Raw genomic sequence first — 17550 nt, 5'->3', positions numbered from 1 at the left:
TTAGTTAATTCATTATACAAAGTCACACAGCATCCAAGTGCCTGAGCCTGTGTCAGAATGCAGACAGTTGGTTCCAAAGGTCTGTAGTCTTACATCCTGCTGTGGGGCAGGAACAAAGCAAGGGAAGAATTACCTTTAAAATAGAAAATGGAGCTCTTAATGCCATATTTAAATTCCAAAGCTACTGAGGAATTTGTAAACTTAGTGTAGGATGGTATTATGGATTTGGGGTAAGTTTTATCAAAGGTAGCTATCTGAGCTGTGTTCTGGATGAATTTCTCAATATTGTATTCCTTTTCACAAATTCTCTTTTGTGCAAATGAACAGCTTTTCTAATAAGTTTTTACACCAAATACTTTTTTCCCTCTGATTTGTATGATTCTTATGATTGTCAGGGCTCCTTTATTATTTTTTGTGGGGGCAGGTAAAGGAGAGTATTGACTCCGGGGCACTTGACCACTGAGCCATATCCCCAGCCCTATTTTGTATTTTATTTATAGACAGGGTCTCACTGAGTTACTTAGTACCTCACTTTTGCTGAGGCTTAGAACTTGCAATAATCCTGCCTCAGCCTCCTAAACTGCTGGGATTACAGGTATGTGCCACCACACCCAACCTCCTTTATTCTTTGGTTTTTAAAAAACTCAATTTCTACAAAAGAATAGTGATCTAGGTAAGAAACAACAATGCCAATAGATAACATCTAACTATTCATGTCTCACTACCATTCCACTGGACATCCTCCACTGGTGGAAGGCCGGATAGGTACTGGGTATTTTGGGTTGCTGAAACGGTAACTGTATGTCATCATGTACAAGTTTCTAGAGGGCATGTGCCTAAAGTGGAATTGCTTGGCATATAGTAGGAGCATTTAACTTTGCTAGATAATGCCAATCTGTTTTACAAAGTTGTTTTATCCATTTATTCATTTATCCATTTATTCTTCCACTGGTGTGTAAGAATTCCTGTTGATCCACATCCTCTATGAAACAATATTTTCATACATTTCAATTTTTTTCCTCTTTGATAGGTGTGAAATGATATCTTATTATAGTTTTTGTGTGTACATTGTCTCATCTGGCTATTGTGTCTCTAGATGTTAAAGTGCATCCACTGATATCCAGCAGGCAATCATTGTGCATATTCATTGAGTGGATGAATAAAATTTATGTTTCTGTACTGGTTTATTAAGAGCATGGCATTACTATATATAGAGATAAAGGAGACAGGATGAGAAATTTGGGACATATATGAGGAGATTATTTATAGGGAAAGTAAGATTTAAATAATGAAATAAATTAAAGATCTATATTATCAATTAAAAGACACAGTGGCTAGGTTAAGTGACAAAAGTCATATGTTTCTGTACTGTCTTTGTTCTGTTTACTGCTCAAATTCAGGCAAGTAATTAAGGATAAAACTTATTTGCACTGACTTTTTTTCTTAAGACTAATAATTTGCTTCAGAGCAAAGGAGAAAAATCATCTTGTCTTGTTTTAACATATTAAAATTTGGCAAGAAAGCACATGAGAGTTGTGTGTGTATATGTGTATGTTTTAGCCATCAGTAATATTAAGTCATTGAATTTTTTTATGATTAAGACTGCATGCTGAGATAAATGAGTCATTTGTAAGAAACCTGTCCTGATGATGAATCACCCATTGTTTCTAAGAGAAGATGTAAGCAGTGCTAATGCATACTTCAATGTGAGGGCTGTTTCACTATTAAAAAGTTCCCTTAGAAGTAGAGAAAATCATTAAAACAAAACAAAACAAGCAAGCAAGCAAGCAAACAAACAAAAAAACCCCTGATGCCTAGTTGTTTTGGCTTACAAACTAGAGTTTCATAATTCTCAGTGAATAAGAATGCAAAGGAATGTTTTGTTTACTTAATATATTTATACAGGCGAGGTGATTATCTCTGTGTTCTGAGAATAATTATGCAGAATTTCACTATAATTTAGTCATGCCTTTCTGGGTACTACAGCATTTCATCATGTCATTCAGATTGTTATTTTCATACAGATACACCTGTTTTCTTATTAAGGAAATAGTGGTCCTTTCCTTTGAAAAGAATTAGCATATACACATGCACCAGTTCTTTGATAATGCCCTTTGCAATACTGGAAAGAAGGATTCCTCAAATATATTGTGTTCACACTAGTATAATCTACATCTAGAATCATCATCCTGTCAATATTTGGGTAAGAACCAATGTTCTATTTAGAGTGAAGTTTGTGTTTGACACAAAAAGTGATGGGTATTTGTTCAACTGAAAAGTATAGTTAATATGAGAATACAAATTAGCAATGTAAGATTCTTAAATACTCATATCAATCAATTTGTATATTTGCAGAATTAGATTTATTAGTGTAGGCAGTGAACTAAACTTCAGAGGACAAGCCATAAGATTTGCAAAATTCAATAGAAATAGAAAGCAGACAAAGAGGAAACTAACAGCACTCACGTTTTCATTCACTTTATCTATTTCCTCATTCAGTTTTTCATCTTTCTCTTATGCAATTACTAAGTTTATATTATACGCAAAGTTCTCTGTTAGGTACTGTTTGAGTGTAATTGTGTCCCAACCCCAACCATGTCAGAATGTGACCTTGTATGGAAATAGGCTGCTTCCAGATATAATTAGTTAAATTGAAATGAGGTAATAGTGGAATAGGGGTTGGAGATTCGGTGCTGGTTTACTATGAGAATAACAAACCCTACTTCAATATGCCTGGTATATTTGTAAAGGGTGAAAATATGGACACAGACTCACACAAATGGAGAATACCATGTAACACTGGAGTTGTATTCCCATAAACTGAGGAACTACCACATGATGAAGAGAAGCCTGGAACACAGCCTCTAACACCTTCAGGGGGACATGGTGCTCCTGACTTGAATTTACACTTCTGTTCTCCAGAACTATAGGGCAACAAATTTCTGTTGTTCAAAGCCACCCCATTGATGGTACTTTTATTATGACAGTCCTAGTGAACTAAGACAGAGGGGGTTGCATTTAAAGAACTATTCATCTCTTTTAGGGAGCTACAAATAAATAATTAAAATAAAGCACAGATAATAGTGGAATACAGTGGTAAAGAACAGGTTATATGGGATGTTGGAGGAAGGCATAGTGGTAAGGAAATTAGTTTTACCTTCCTCCAGAGAACTTAAGATGGATAACTGAAATGATATTGCCAATGACTATTTTAGTATTAGGTATAATTTTGATCCTTCTAAGAAATTAATTTGCTCCTTTTAAAATGATTTTTTTTCAATTTTACTCGATTAAAATCAAATTTATGGTCCACCTGTAGCATGTTTATTTGTCTTTATGAAGTGGATTCTTTATTTCCCAACTTTGTTCATGTTCCCGTCCTATATCTGGTACTAGGTCCCCCTTCTTTCTGTCTGGACTCAAGGTCATATTACCTTGATGATTTTATGTGTCCTTAAAAGCCATCCTTAAGTCCACCCTAAAATATAAGGCCATGTTTAGGAACATACATAAAAAATAAGAATGAAATGAAATTGAAGTGGGATAAGGATGGGTATAAGGAGCTGCTAAGCAGGGCAGGGAAGCCCTCTGTGTGGTTGCCACACGGAAACTCGACACCAGGCTTCCAGGGAGAGCATGAAGTGTTCATGTTCAGGTCAGGAACAGCAAAGAGGAGGTAATGAGATTGTGTTTCTCTTTCTTGTCCATGACAGGTGATTAATCATATGCTCCCTCTTGGTCCACTGGAAGTTTTAGAATTATGTTTTAACATAATACAGTCAACTATGCCAACAGACCACAACTTAGACATAGGGTGAAACTTTCTTTTCATTGTGCGGAAATGGAAGAGGGGAGGAAAGGATATGGATCATCCCGGGTTAGGGTAAGGAGAAACCAATTTACCTGATAAACTCTGGTAGCTAAAATAATGGTAAGAAACCTTAACTTGATTGGAAAGTGAAAATATGCATAAATACTCTAAACATTTTATTTTATCCTATACATTTTAAAATTTTTTGCTGGTGAGTAAAGACTCCTCTTTTTGCCAACTGGAATTCAGCCTCATACCTTTTGTATAAGTACCACTTGTAAGGCAACAGTTAAGATTTCCAGTTTAAATAGATTTTAAAAAGAAAAAAGACAAATATATGTAGAAAATTTTATGAGTGAATAATTCTGGATACTAATGACTTTTTCTCTCAGTCTCTTATAGTTGACAGCCAATAACAGTGTTAAAATATAAACTCAATTTATCGAATCTCTATTATTCAAATTAGTTTTCACAGGAACAAGCATTTTCCTTTCACACTCCCATTATATTGATTTTCATAACAATAGATTACATAATGAGATTGACAAGTCCAACTGGTGGGAAGATTGAGAACTACTACGACTGATTTCCTGGTAAGGGAAAAAGTAAATAATAATGATAGCAAATCATCCAATAGCTGTAAGATTCATTATTTTCTGGATATCAGGATTTATAGAAAGAAAGAATGATATTAGTCTGGAAAATGGAATTGGTAGAGATTTATTTTAAAAGCAGTTCTAGTAGTGTTTTAAAATGTCAGAAGTGTTAAAAGAAGAGGACACTAGTGAAAAGCAGGGATCAAAATCTACAGTCATCTGACAATTATGAATTAAGCCCGTACTATGTTCTACATATTGATGTTTTATCAGGGAAGGAAACAAAATTCCTATCCTCAAGAAACTTACATTTGTAATAAATGTATAAATACAAAATTAATCAAGTTATGATGAAGGTGGAGAAGAAAAATGAACCAGGATAGGGAGAGAGAAAATTAGTGTTATTTCAGGAAAGATTTTAAAAGGGGGCCTCTCTGATGACATGAATTTTAAATAGAGACATTAGAAAATTCATCAAGAAATCTATGTGGCTGCCTAGAGGAAATCTTCTCATAGATAGGAATTACTTGGCATAGTCAAGGACAAATAAGAAGACCATTTGGCTGAGAAAATTGAGCAAATTGGGGAGGGTCAGATTTTACAGAGTGGAAGATGCACATCAGGCCAAAGCCTCATAGGAAGATGGGAGTTGACTGGGAGGATTTTGGCAGACCAACAAAATAATCTGTTTATATTTTAAAAGATTATTTTTTCAGGTGTGTGGAAATGGGAGTTGACAATAATGGAACTTGTATTTATAAACTAGATTCTGCTAAGCCCAGATCATATTAGTTAGAAACTCAGTCAACATAAGGGCATCTTCAAGCCTCTCTGTCTTCCCCGCAGAGTTCCCCAAATCTGCTTTCTCTTGGTGACTCCTATGTCACTCTATGGCCTTTTGAAGTTCTCTGGGTATTGATAACATCATCTAAAATTCATTTCCAGCTCTTCTCAATCTCACACTGCCCACATTCCAATCAGCCACCAAATCCTCTTTTCTTCTTTCTATTCCACTGCAAAAAACTGCTCCAGCCTATTACTTCAGGTCCCTAACCCACATCTCACAGACAGTCTTGTCTTGCTATAGTATATTTTTCATTTAGCTTCCCAAGTGAAACTTCAAAAGTAGGAGTTTTCTAACCTAGATTTTATTCTCCTTATTAAAACCTTTTTTTGTCCCCCCACCCCTGCTTTTTTTTTCCAATAGAAAGAGCAAATTCTTCACATGATCCATAGGGGCCTTGGTGATCTTGCTCCTGCCTACTCACCTTCTTCTCAAGCCTGTATCCCACCACGCTTTTCTTCTGGTTCAGTATGTAACTACTCTTTGGTTATCTTTTGTTAAACATCCTAAGATCTTTTCTGAGTGAAGGCTATTGTACTTTGGCATGAAATAGCTGCCCCTGGTTTCCTTTTCTCTCTCTTATTCTCTAAATCTCAGTTTTGTTGTTACAAGACTCCACTGACCTTGGATGAGAACGTGGATTACATCTGTGTATTTTCTTCATTGCACATAAATAAATTCTTCTGGACTGCAAGATCCAAGGAGACATAGGCTACCTGTACATTCCCAGAATTGGCTTATTTCTGGCATATAATAGTGCTTAATGAATATGGGAATGAATGAATAAATGAATGAGTTACCCTTTCATTCTACAGTAGTAGTCTTTTTTGATAATCTTTTATCCTCTTTTATTGAGACTGTTCATGATACTGTTTGGTAGCAGCAATCTTTTTCTTTTTTTGTTCCATGAGGAGATCAGAGTTTATCTGGCCATCTTCTGTATGAAGATCTTCAGTATATAATATAATCCTGAATTCAAGAAAAGATTAGAGTAGACTGGGTGAAATAATGCAAGTATGGTTATAATTATTAGGCAATGTGTTTTCCTCCTCAAGACACTGGAAGGGAAGAAAGTGATTCGTCTTTATTCCTTCAGCTCTTTTCTAAAATGCTACCTTCTAGTGAGTCATTTCCTACTCTATTATTTAAAGTTGCTATCTACCACATCCTTCTCCCCACCACTTTCAATCTCCTTTTTCTGGTTTATTCCATTATATTTAACATCATATGACATACATATATTATATAACAAGGTTATATAATATTTAATATAATATTTAATGAATACATAATATAGAACATAATATACATATATACAAATATATATTATATGTACATATGTAATAATATGTACTACTTAATATGTGTAATATTATGATAGTGGACATAGTATTACATGTAATGTTATTCATAATATAATATATGTGCATGCAAATCTGTCTCTGTATTTATGTGTCCTTCTGCCATCTCTGGAAAAGATCATTCTTTCAGCTTTCACACTATCATTTTTACCACTGGTGGCATAAACCTGCATTTCTTTTGACCACTGATATATCTTAAAAATTAGAATGATGCCTTGAATATGGGACTTGTTCAATAAATAATGGTTGAATAAATGAGTGCTTCTCAGTGATCTGAGATTCGCCTTTCTCCTCTTTATTGTGTGATCCATTGTGCAGGGTGGAGAAAGGTTAGTTGCAGTTGATGATGGGATGTTTACTGGAATATGGTATGAACAAATTGTGGAGGTGCTTGTCTGTGGAAGGTCAGAATCTGGCAACCAGACAGAAAGAGATGATGTTCCTAAAAAAATGAACAGGACAACAATCCTACTAAACAGGCTTTCAGCTTCAAAGAGCATTTGATGGGCCAGGTCTACATTGTTCTATATATTTATCTTATTTTAAAATTTAATTTTGAATTGTGTGGAATCTAAAACGTTGAACCCATAGAAGTAGAAAGTAGAATATTGTTTTGTAATTTCTTAAGGGCATTATCAATTAATCAGCCATTCTAGTTGAGAGTGATCTCTTTTTCTCAGGAGTCTATTATTGGTTCAGCTGTTTTAATGTTTGTTATTACTGTGTTTATGCAATTACATCCTATCTCTTCAATTTTTTAAAGGTAGGTATACTTCCACCAAGAGTACATTACACCTTACACAGTAGTGATCAATAAATACATGCTAAATTGAGTCAATAATTTTTCAGGAAAATAGCGACCAGAGTGAGCACTTGGAGGTCATCTAAAAAAGGTGCCCAAGATTCAAACTGAATACTAATAACATTCACCTGTGTTATGTTCACATTTATTTATATTTATACCTGCCTAATAAGAATGGCTATTCAGGAAATGCCACAAGGTCACTTACAAAGCAATTCAGATAGGGCTGGTTGGGAGATAAAATGACTTAATCATTTTGAGTTTGATGATTTCCGTGGTTTTCTTAAGCACAATGTATTTTATGATTTTTTTTCTCTTCAAGTAGAAAATGATAAAAGCAGTGAAGTTTCACTTTATTGCCATGTCTCTCATTATTTCAGCAAAAATCCAGGCCAAATCTAAACTTAGGATAATGTGTAAGTGACTCTAACTTCTTTTACAGTAAATCTGTGACCTCTATGTCATGCAGGCTGAAAAAATTTGGAACGCAGGCTGTTCCTGCTCAAATGACAAAAGTCCTGTCCCATTGAAAGGTTGCAAAGAGGCATTCCGTTGAGTGTATAGGTTTTTAAATGAGAGTTTACCACTCATCCTTCTTACTTTTTATTCCTCATTGATTTTTTAAAATACCAGAATGCTTTCAAACTTCTGCCAGAAAATGAATTTCTGTAGAAGACCACAAAGTTGCTTTGAGTAGCATATATGCTGTTCAACCAAGATGTTATTACTGGCCACAGAAGCATCTTTTAAGTTGAATGTATGTCTATATTACTCTTTTATATTTCACCTAGTTTCACTATTTTATATGCTTTCAAGTAACTTTTTTTTAAACTGAAAATAACACTAAGGGATTTCATTGTAAAATGAGCTACTGTCTTATAAGACAATTGAATTCTTTTTTAAAAAATTTGTTCCAATTAGTTATATATGATAGCAGAAAGCATCTTAACTTAAAAAATGCATACCAATTAGCGTTCAAATCTGATAACTCCCACTTCAGAAAAAAACCTTGACTTCTCCTGACCACATATTTATTCCTCTGCCTCCTCCCGTAATAGCTTTGATCACTGTCTTGCTGCTTTTCTTTAGAGACCAAAGCATCAAAAGTGTTGATCTTGCTTCCATACACATGGCTCCAAACCTTTGTCAGTATCAACCATTTTAGTGTTTCCTATATTTAGCTATAGTTACCCAGTAAACATTTCTTATCACAAAACTTCACATCACCTCAATTTCAAATGTCAAGAGCCAAAGTAAATATTGTACTTAAAAATTTCACTCCCACTTTTATTTCCTAATTATTCTCGATAATATCATTGGCGTATGCTGTGGATAAAGATGGTCACAGTGTGAAAGAAGGTATATTGGAGCCGCACAATTGAATCAATCCAGAGTGCAATGTTCGAAGGATATTCTAAAAGATGTCTAACTTGGATATTGATCTGGATCAGGAGCACATCATTCTCTTCTTTTGACCAGGCAGTTCATAATACACTTCCCAAATGACATCATTTATATTCCTCTTTCTTATTATCTGCTCCAACACATCACTTGTGGTTTCAACCATCACTTCTTTTATCTTCTAGAAGATGACATTCTCAGTAAGGAAGGTCATCAACTTATCAGATAATGTCTTTAAGATGAATAAAACTTCTGATAAGTGTCTGAAGAATTTAAGTTCTCTATTATTCTTACATAATGTCTCAGAAGGGGACTTCACAGTCTCCATGGTATGTTTTTTAGCAGAGTAGAAATACACCCAGCATTTGCCTGTGGAACGAAACTTTTTAATATTCTTCTGAAGATATTTTCAATTACATCCCTTCAAGATTAATGACTGAAAAGGAAGAATGCTCTCCACATTTTATTATGATTTCAAATTCATGTATGTTCATATTTTATTATGTTCATATTTTATTATGATTTCAAATGCATGTATGTTCACATATGTTTAAATTAGAGGTAATTTGTATGAAGTGACCTAAACACAAAAGATATTAGAATAATATATAGGATTTTCTGAGGTCACTGGTATTATTTCCAACCATCTTCCAAATTATTTTTTGATGGATAATTCTTAGTGTTCTTCCATCATCAGTTTCATTCCATAGCATAGAGGATGTTATCCATTTTTCTTTGAATTTTTTACTCAGCCAGTATTGACTGAACAGAGGTTTGTGCCAGGAGCTGTGCTCAGAAGTTGATGGAAGAGACCCACATTATTTTCTTAAATGATCTCCAAGTTTAAGTGAGGACATGGAAATGTAAAATAAACATTTATAAGTTAACATAATAAACACTTTAACTACATCTATGGAGTTACTATGTTATTTCCAGTAATGGATTTTCCAGTGTTATTTCAGTGTTTTACTCCTTCTGATTAGTCAGGCCTCCTATCAATATCTTCACTTTCAAACCTCATGATCCTTCTCTTCAAGGTTCTTTAGAAATGACAGAGAAATATAAAATTTGTTTTTTATTAGTAAGTACCATGACTTACACAGAAGTCATTCAGCAAACTGTTGGATGTTACATTCAAACTGATAGAATCATTCAATGTATTCTTTTTTAAAAGCTTTCATTAATTCATTTTCTATATATATCTATGTATATAATAGTTGGATTTATTTGATATAATCACACATGCATGAAATTGAATTAGCTTCTTTTCAATCCCCAGTGCCTCCTCTTTTCCTTCCCTCCTTCCCCAAGCTTCTTCCTTAACTCTACTGGTCTTTTAATTAATTAATTAATTTGGTGCCTTTATACACATAAAGGTGGAATTCACTGTGGTACATTTATCATGTACATAGCATAATTTTGTCAGATTCAATCTACATTTCCTCTTCTTTCCTGTCCCTCCTCTTTCTGTATCAGATATAAAGAATGAAATCATGGTGTTTGCTGATAAACAGATGGACTTGGAGAGCATCGTGCTAGTGAAATAAAACAGACTCAGAAAATGAAGGGTCAAATGTTGTCTCTCATATTGCAGAAGCTGGAGCAAAGTCAGGGGAAAAAATGGTGAGGAGTCTGTCTCATGAGGATAGAGGGAAGATCAATGTATTCTTTTTAAAAGCATCTTTACTGAAACATAATCCACTTAATTGCACATAGTTATTGCATATAATGTGATCGTTTTGAACTATGTTTATATCATGCAATCTTTATAACAATTACATTGATAAACATTCAAAATCCTTTAAATTACTCCTGTTTTATAATTCCTCCCACCTGCCCCTTCCTACCCTCTTTCATCCCAAAGTAATCACTGATCTGCTTTCCTTTGCTCATAGATTAACTTGCATTTTCTGGAATTTTACTTAAATGAAATAAAAAAAATTTACTCTTTTTTTCTGGCTTTTTCAATTAGCATGAAAAATTTGATATTTATTCATGTATCATGTCTATCAAGAGATTGTTTCTTTAAATAATAACTTTCCATCATGTGAATATAACACAGTTTGCTTCTTTTTTCTGGATGTCCACTTTTGGGTGATAAAAAGCAAATTTTAGTAAATAATACTGCTATATATATTCTTGCTGCATGTCCTGCATGGACGAGGGAAAGGGTTCCTGTAGGATGGATGGGCTGGCTGTGACATAAAAGTATGATATTTATTTATCTGAAATAATGACATAAGACAGAATTATCTTAAGAGCAGCTGTATGACCGATTGAGCTGTCTAGCAGGGTCTGGCTCTAACAAAGGAAGGAGCCTGTACTTGCTTTATTTATAGTGGTACAGATCAAAAGGGACCATTAGGAGCTTCTTATGGGAAAAACAGGATTGGGGGTGGAGGTAAGCAAACCTTTTGGCTCTAGTGGATCACTCCCACATCAAATGCTTGTATTTGAACTTCAGTGGTGAACTAATGCAGGATAACGACTCGACTCAGGCAGTCTGGATCAGTTATTAATAACTGAGAGTTCCTAAGATGAGAGTTTCCTGGTTAATGGTCCAGCTACACTTGGTCCTCATGCAAATCATGGGTGGTTTCCTGCAATATATATATACATATATATGCATATGCATATATGCGTATATATGTATATAAATGTACATAAATATTTGTATGCATACAGAACTTTTATTTTTGTTTGGATAGATTTTCTCCTATATTTCCTTTAAAATTTCTAGTTTTAAAATTTATATTTAAATATATGGTACGTTTTGATTTACTTTCTGTGTGATTCGTGAAATAATAGCTAGACGATCAAAAGTTGTATTCTAGTTATCATACTTATAATAAAATTACCTAAAGTTACCTATAATAGGCTGAACAAAGCTGAAGACATGGGAAATTGAAGGTTTAAAAGTGTATATGACATAACCATGACAGGAAAAAATTATAATATTGTTTTCTGATTACTTACATGTGAATCTGATGAATTAAATGCCCAAAGGTGTGCTGGGTAAAACATAGCTTGACAGCAAAAACAAATAAGAAACAAAATAAATTAGCGATTTTAGTGATCTTTAGAGCAATAGTAATAAACCACTTCCTATAATGGAAATGCTATTTTTCCAAGTATTAGCATATTTAGCAATAATGTGCTCTCTTCTGCTTTTCCATTTTGTTTTACAATGTTTTTCTTCAAGATTTGTAACTCTCATTCATCCTCTTTCAATTAAGTTTTTCCCTAGCATAATGTACTTTTTTATTTTTATTTTTTTGATTCTATGTTACTTTATTCAAATAGGTATGAGTTAAGTTTTCTTTATTTTGATGTTTGGTCCTTTAATTCTAAAACCTTATAAGTTAGAAAAGAAATAAATGTTCATTTTAGAATATCTTTAGCAAAAAGATTTTAAAAATTAAATTTTTTCTTAATTCCATGACTCAAAGAAAACCATTTTTACTATTTTTATTTGTGATATTCAATCCTTCTTCTCTTTGTGTATAAGAATATATATTTACTCATTTAAAAATTTGTTATTTTTAGATATACATGACAGTAGAGTGTATTTTGACATATTACACACACTTAGAATATAACTTATTCTAATTAGGATTCCATTCTTGTGGTTGTACATGATGTAGAGTTTCACTGAGAATGTATTCGTATATGAACACAGGAAAGTTAGGTCTGATTCATTCTACTGTCTTTCCTAATCCCATTTCCCGCTCCCTTTTCTTCATTTCCTTTTGTATAATCCAATAAACTTCTATCCCCCCACGTCAGTTCTTATTGCATATTAGCATCCACATATCAGAATGAACATTCAGCCTTTGGTTTTATGGAACTGACTTATTTCACTTAGCATGATAGTCTCTGGTTCCATCCATTTACCAGCAAATGTCATAATTTCATTCTTTTTTATGGCTTAGTAATATTCCATTGAGCATATATACACCACATTTTCTTTATCCAGTCATCTGTTGATGGGAACCTGGGTTGGTTCCATAGCTTTGCTATTGAATTGACACATTTTTAAAAATGCGATTATACTATTTATGGTGTTTTGTAAGCAAATATAATGAAAGTCTTCCAAGTTTTTAAATAGTATTTTACTACATAAATTTTAAGTTGTAATATTTTTTCTCTAATATTTATTTGTTTTTAAATTTTTTACAGACTGCATTTTGATTCATTGTACACAAATTGGGCATATCATTTCATTTCTATGGTTGTACATGATGTAGATTCTTACCATTTTTATAATCGTACATGTACATAGGGTAACGATGTCTGTCTCATTCCACAATTTTTCATATCCCCCTCCCTCTCATTTCCTTCTATATAATCTAAAGTTCCTCCATTCTTCTTTCACTCCCCCCCCCATTATATATCATCATCCACTTAAAATCAAAATGGATCAACGTCTTCGGAATTAGACCAGAGACCCTGCACCAAATAGAAGACAAAGTAGGTCCGAATCTTCATCATGTTGGCTTAGGATCAGACTTCCTTAACAAGACTCCCAAAGCACAAGAAATTAAAGCAAGAATCATTAAATGGGAAGGACTGAAACTAAAAAAGCTTTTTCTCAGCAAAGGATACAATCAATAAAGTGAAAAAGAGAGCCTACAGAGTGGGAAAAAATCTTTTCCACACACACTTCAGACAGAGCACTCATCTTCAAAGTTTATAAAAACAAACAAAACTTTACACCAAAAATACAAAGAACCCAATAAATAAATGGGCCAAGGAACTGGACAGACACTTTACAGAGGAAGACACTCAGGCTATTAATAAATATATGAAAAAGTGTTCAACATCTCTAGTAATTAGAGAAATGCAAATTAAAACCACTCTACAATTTCATCTTACTCCAAATAGAATGACTATTATCAAGAACACAAACAATAATAAATGTTGGTGTGGATGTGGGGGAAAAGGCACACTCATACATTGCTGGTGAAGTTGCAAATTGGTGCAGCCACTCTGGAAAGCAGTGTGGAGAATCTTCAGAAAACTTGGAATGGACCCACCTTTTGACCCAGTTATCCCACTCCTCAGTTTATATCCAAAGGACTTAAAATTAGCACACTACACTAAAGCAGCCACATCAATGTTTATAGCAGCTCAGTTCACAATAGCTAGATTGTGGAACCAACCTAGATTGCCCTTCAACAGATGAATGGATAAAGAAACTGTGGTATATATACACAATGGAATATTATGTAGCCAGAAAGAGGAATAATATTATGACATTTTCAGGTAAATGGATGGAGTTGGAGAATATCATGCTAAGCAAAATAAGCCAATCTCAAAAATACAAAGGCTGAATGTTTTCCCTGGTAAGTGAATGATCATACTGTATTTTTTGTTCAAACTCTGTACATTGCAATGACTGGGCTGATGTCATGCTCTTCTAACTCAGAAGTTCCTAATCATGTACGATCAAAAGTTACTCCATGGTGGAGACTTCTGTCTTTACTAAGCACTCTTCTTTTGCCAGAGTTGATGCTTCTCTGTCTCTAGCACTTTGAACACACCTCTGTTACAGCATTGTAGGTACCTAAGTGTTCAGCTCCCCCAAACCACATTCTACTGTGAACACTCTTCAGGCAATGAGGTCATATATTGAGCTCCACTCTTTAAAACAACAAAACAGACCTGCGTTCATTAGGAGAAAAAGAGTAAGGAGTGTGAAAATATTAAAATTCTCATTATACAAATAATTGAATGAGCTTAGAGACTTTTTAGAAAAATTATTATTGGGGCAGCACTAAGTTATCAAAAAGACTTTGAGGAAAAAGGATCAAATTACATTGATTCAAAATAATATTAAGGTCCCAAGATAGATATGGTATTTTCAGATTATGATAATGAAGGGCTTACTATTAAATAGTTAAAAGTTCCCAAAAGTGTAATGATCTATTTTAAGATCTTATTTCTGTCTGCAGAATTTGTTCAATATATGTTCTGTAACTACTTGAAAAGAATGTTACAGAGGAAATCAAGAAATTTGGTCAGTCTAGAGGAACGTTTTTATAAAAATGGGTGATTATTTAAATTTGGGACCCATAACATTTTATTTATTCAGACATTGCCCAAGACTCATAGACACTTCACAAATGTCTCCCTTTCCTTTGTTTTCCCATTTCATTCGTTCCATTATGTACCATGCTATGGCATGCCCTCAAAAATGTGAATTCTACTAATAAATATATTTAATTCTTCATCCATACTTAATTGTTCGATTCATATTTTTAAAACTTATTATTACACCAAAGAAATATGTCAAAGACCGCTACCTCAGCAACTCAAACACTTTGATGATCTTTTACTTGTAGAATTATGGCCAGTGACTGAACGTTACTGAGCATGTGCTAGTTTGTTTCCATCATGTTATTTTTTTTTCTTCATTCTTCTTATTTAATATTCACTGTGAGGTAGCAGCATTATTCTTATTTTACACACAGCGAAACTCTAACCTCATGTAACTGATAAGAGGTACAAATGAGAATCAAGCCTGGTCTGATAGGAAAATCAAACTACTAAGTATGACACTTTTCATTCTCTCCAAACACCTTACTCTGTCTCTCAAAACTTTATTTTGTTCCAACTATTTTCCTATACTTATTTTCCATTGGCTATTGCCATATAGAGACTTATTTTAAATCAATCAATCTGTATTTACTATCCCCAAATATTTTTATGTATTCTTCATTTTGTATGGTAACTTTTAAAGCTCTTAAAAATCTCATTTTTCATTTGTTAGCTTTGCATTGCTTTGATTTCAGAAGACCTGTGTCAGGAGCAACTTAAAGTGAAAATGTTTATTTTGGCTCACAGTTTCAGAGGTTCAGTCCATGGTCAGCCAACTCTGGACCCAAAGTGAGTCAAAACATCATGGAGGAAATGTGTGACAGAAGAAAGTAGCTCAGGACAAGGCAACAAGTAAGTGGAAAGAGAATTCTGTTCACTAGAGACCAAAAAATCTCCAAAGTTACCTCCCCAGTGACTCAATTCTTCCAGTCACACTTGTACCTGCTTGGCTACCACCCAGTTAATCCATATCAGTGGATTGATCCATTGATTATAACACTCACAATTCCACCATTTCACCCCTGAATATTCCTGCCTTGCCTCATAAGATTTTTGAGGTCACTTCATATCTAAACCATAACAGTGATTATAATAATACTATTCAGATTATAGGGCTTTTGTAGAGATTGTATAAGATTCTGCAGAATAGCCCATCCAATTGCTACAGAATACACATTCTTTCCATTAGCGCATGGAACTTTTTCTAAAATACACCATGTTAGGCCACAATTGAAGTCTTAAGGACTTTTTTTAAAAAAAATCTTAAATAATTTATTGTGTCTTATCTGATCACAATGGAATGAAAATAAAAATCAGCAGCAAGAGAAACAGCAGGAATTATACAAATACATGGAGAATGAACAACATGTTACTGAGCAAACAGGGGTTCATTGAAGAAGTCAGAGGGGAAATTTAAAAAATTTCTTAACACAAATGAAAATGGAAACACAACATATTAAAACCTATGTTGGACAGCAAAAGCAGTACTAAGAGAAAAATTTATAGCAGTGAGAACCTACATTAAAAAATCATGGTTCAGGAGCCTGAGGTAGGAGGATTGCAAGTTCAAAGTCAGCAAATTTATTGAGACCTTTTCTCCAAATAAATAATAAAATGGGCTAGGGATATGGCTCATTGATTAAGCACCCAAGGGTTTAATCCCTGGCACAAATAAGGGGGTTGGAGATGCCAATATAATCTAATCATGTATTTTTAAGGTCTTAGAAAAACAAGAAAAAATCAAGCCCCAAGTCAGTAAAAGGAAATAAATAATAAAGATCAGAGCAGAAATAAATGAATTAGAGACTCAAAGAAGAAGGCAAAGGATTAACAAAACTAAGAGTTGTTTCTTTGAAAACATAAACAAAATTGACAAACCTTTAGCTAAACCAAACAAAAAAGAGAGGTGAAAACATGACTTCAACCCCCCAAAATAAAATTGGAGATGAAATAGCAACCAATGTCTACCTCAAAAAAACAAAAAACAAACCACAAAAAAGGAAAACAAAATAAAATAACAACAACAAAAACTCCCATAGATTTTCAAATCACCTATCACTACCAAAACCTGATAAGGACACATGAAGAAAAGAAAATTATAGACCAATCCTGATAAACACAAATGCAAAATCCTCAAAAATACAAGTTGTGCAAATTCAACAGCACATTAAAAAGATCAGAAACCATGATTAAGTTGGTTTTATCCCAATGATGTAAGGATGGTTCAACATATGCAAGTCAATAAATGTAACATAGCACATAAATTTAAAGATAAAAATCTTACGATCCTCTCCATAGATGCAGGGAGAGCCTTTGATAAAATTCAGCATCTTTTCAAGATAAAATTCCTGAAGAGACTAGATACACATGGATCACACCTCAACACAATATAGGCTACATATGGTAGACCCTTAGCCAATATCATATTGAATGGGGTCACATTGAAAGCATATCCTGTGAGATCAGGAATAAGGTAAGGGTCTTCACTCTCACCACTCTTTGAAAAAACACTTGAAATTTTAGCCAGAACAACCTGGAAAGAGAAAGAAAGGAAAGGCATACAAATAGAAAAGGAGGAAGTCAAAGTGCCCCTATTTGCAGATGATGTTTCCTTACCTAATACATCCTAGATCAGC

The sequence above is a fragment of the Sciurus vulgaris genome, assembly GCF_902686455.1.
Source record: "Sciurus vulgaris genome assembly, chromosome: 5".
Lineage (NCBI taxonomy): Eukaryota > Metazoa > Chordata > Mammalia > Rodentia > Sciuridae > Sciurus > Sciurus vulgaris.
This window is presented reverse-complemented; position numbering follows the sequence as displayed.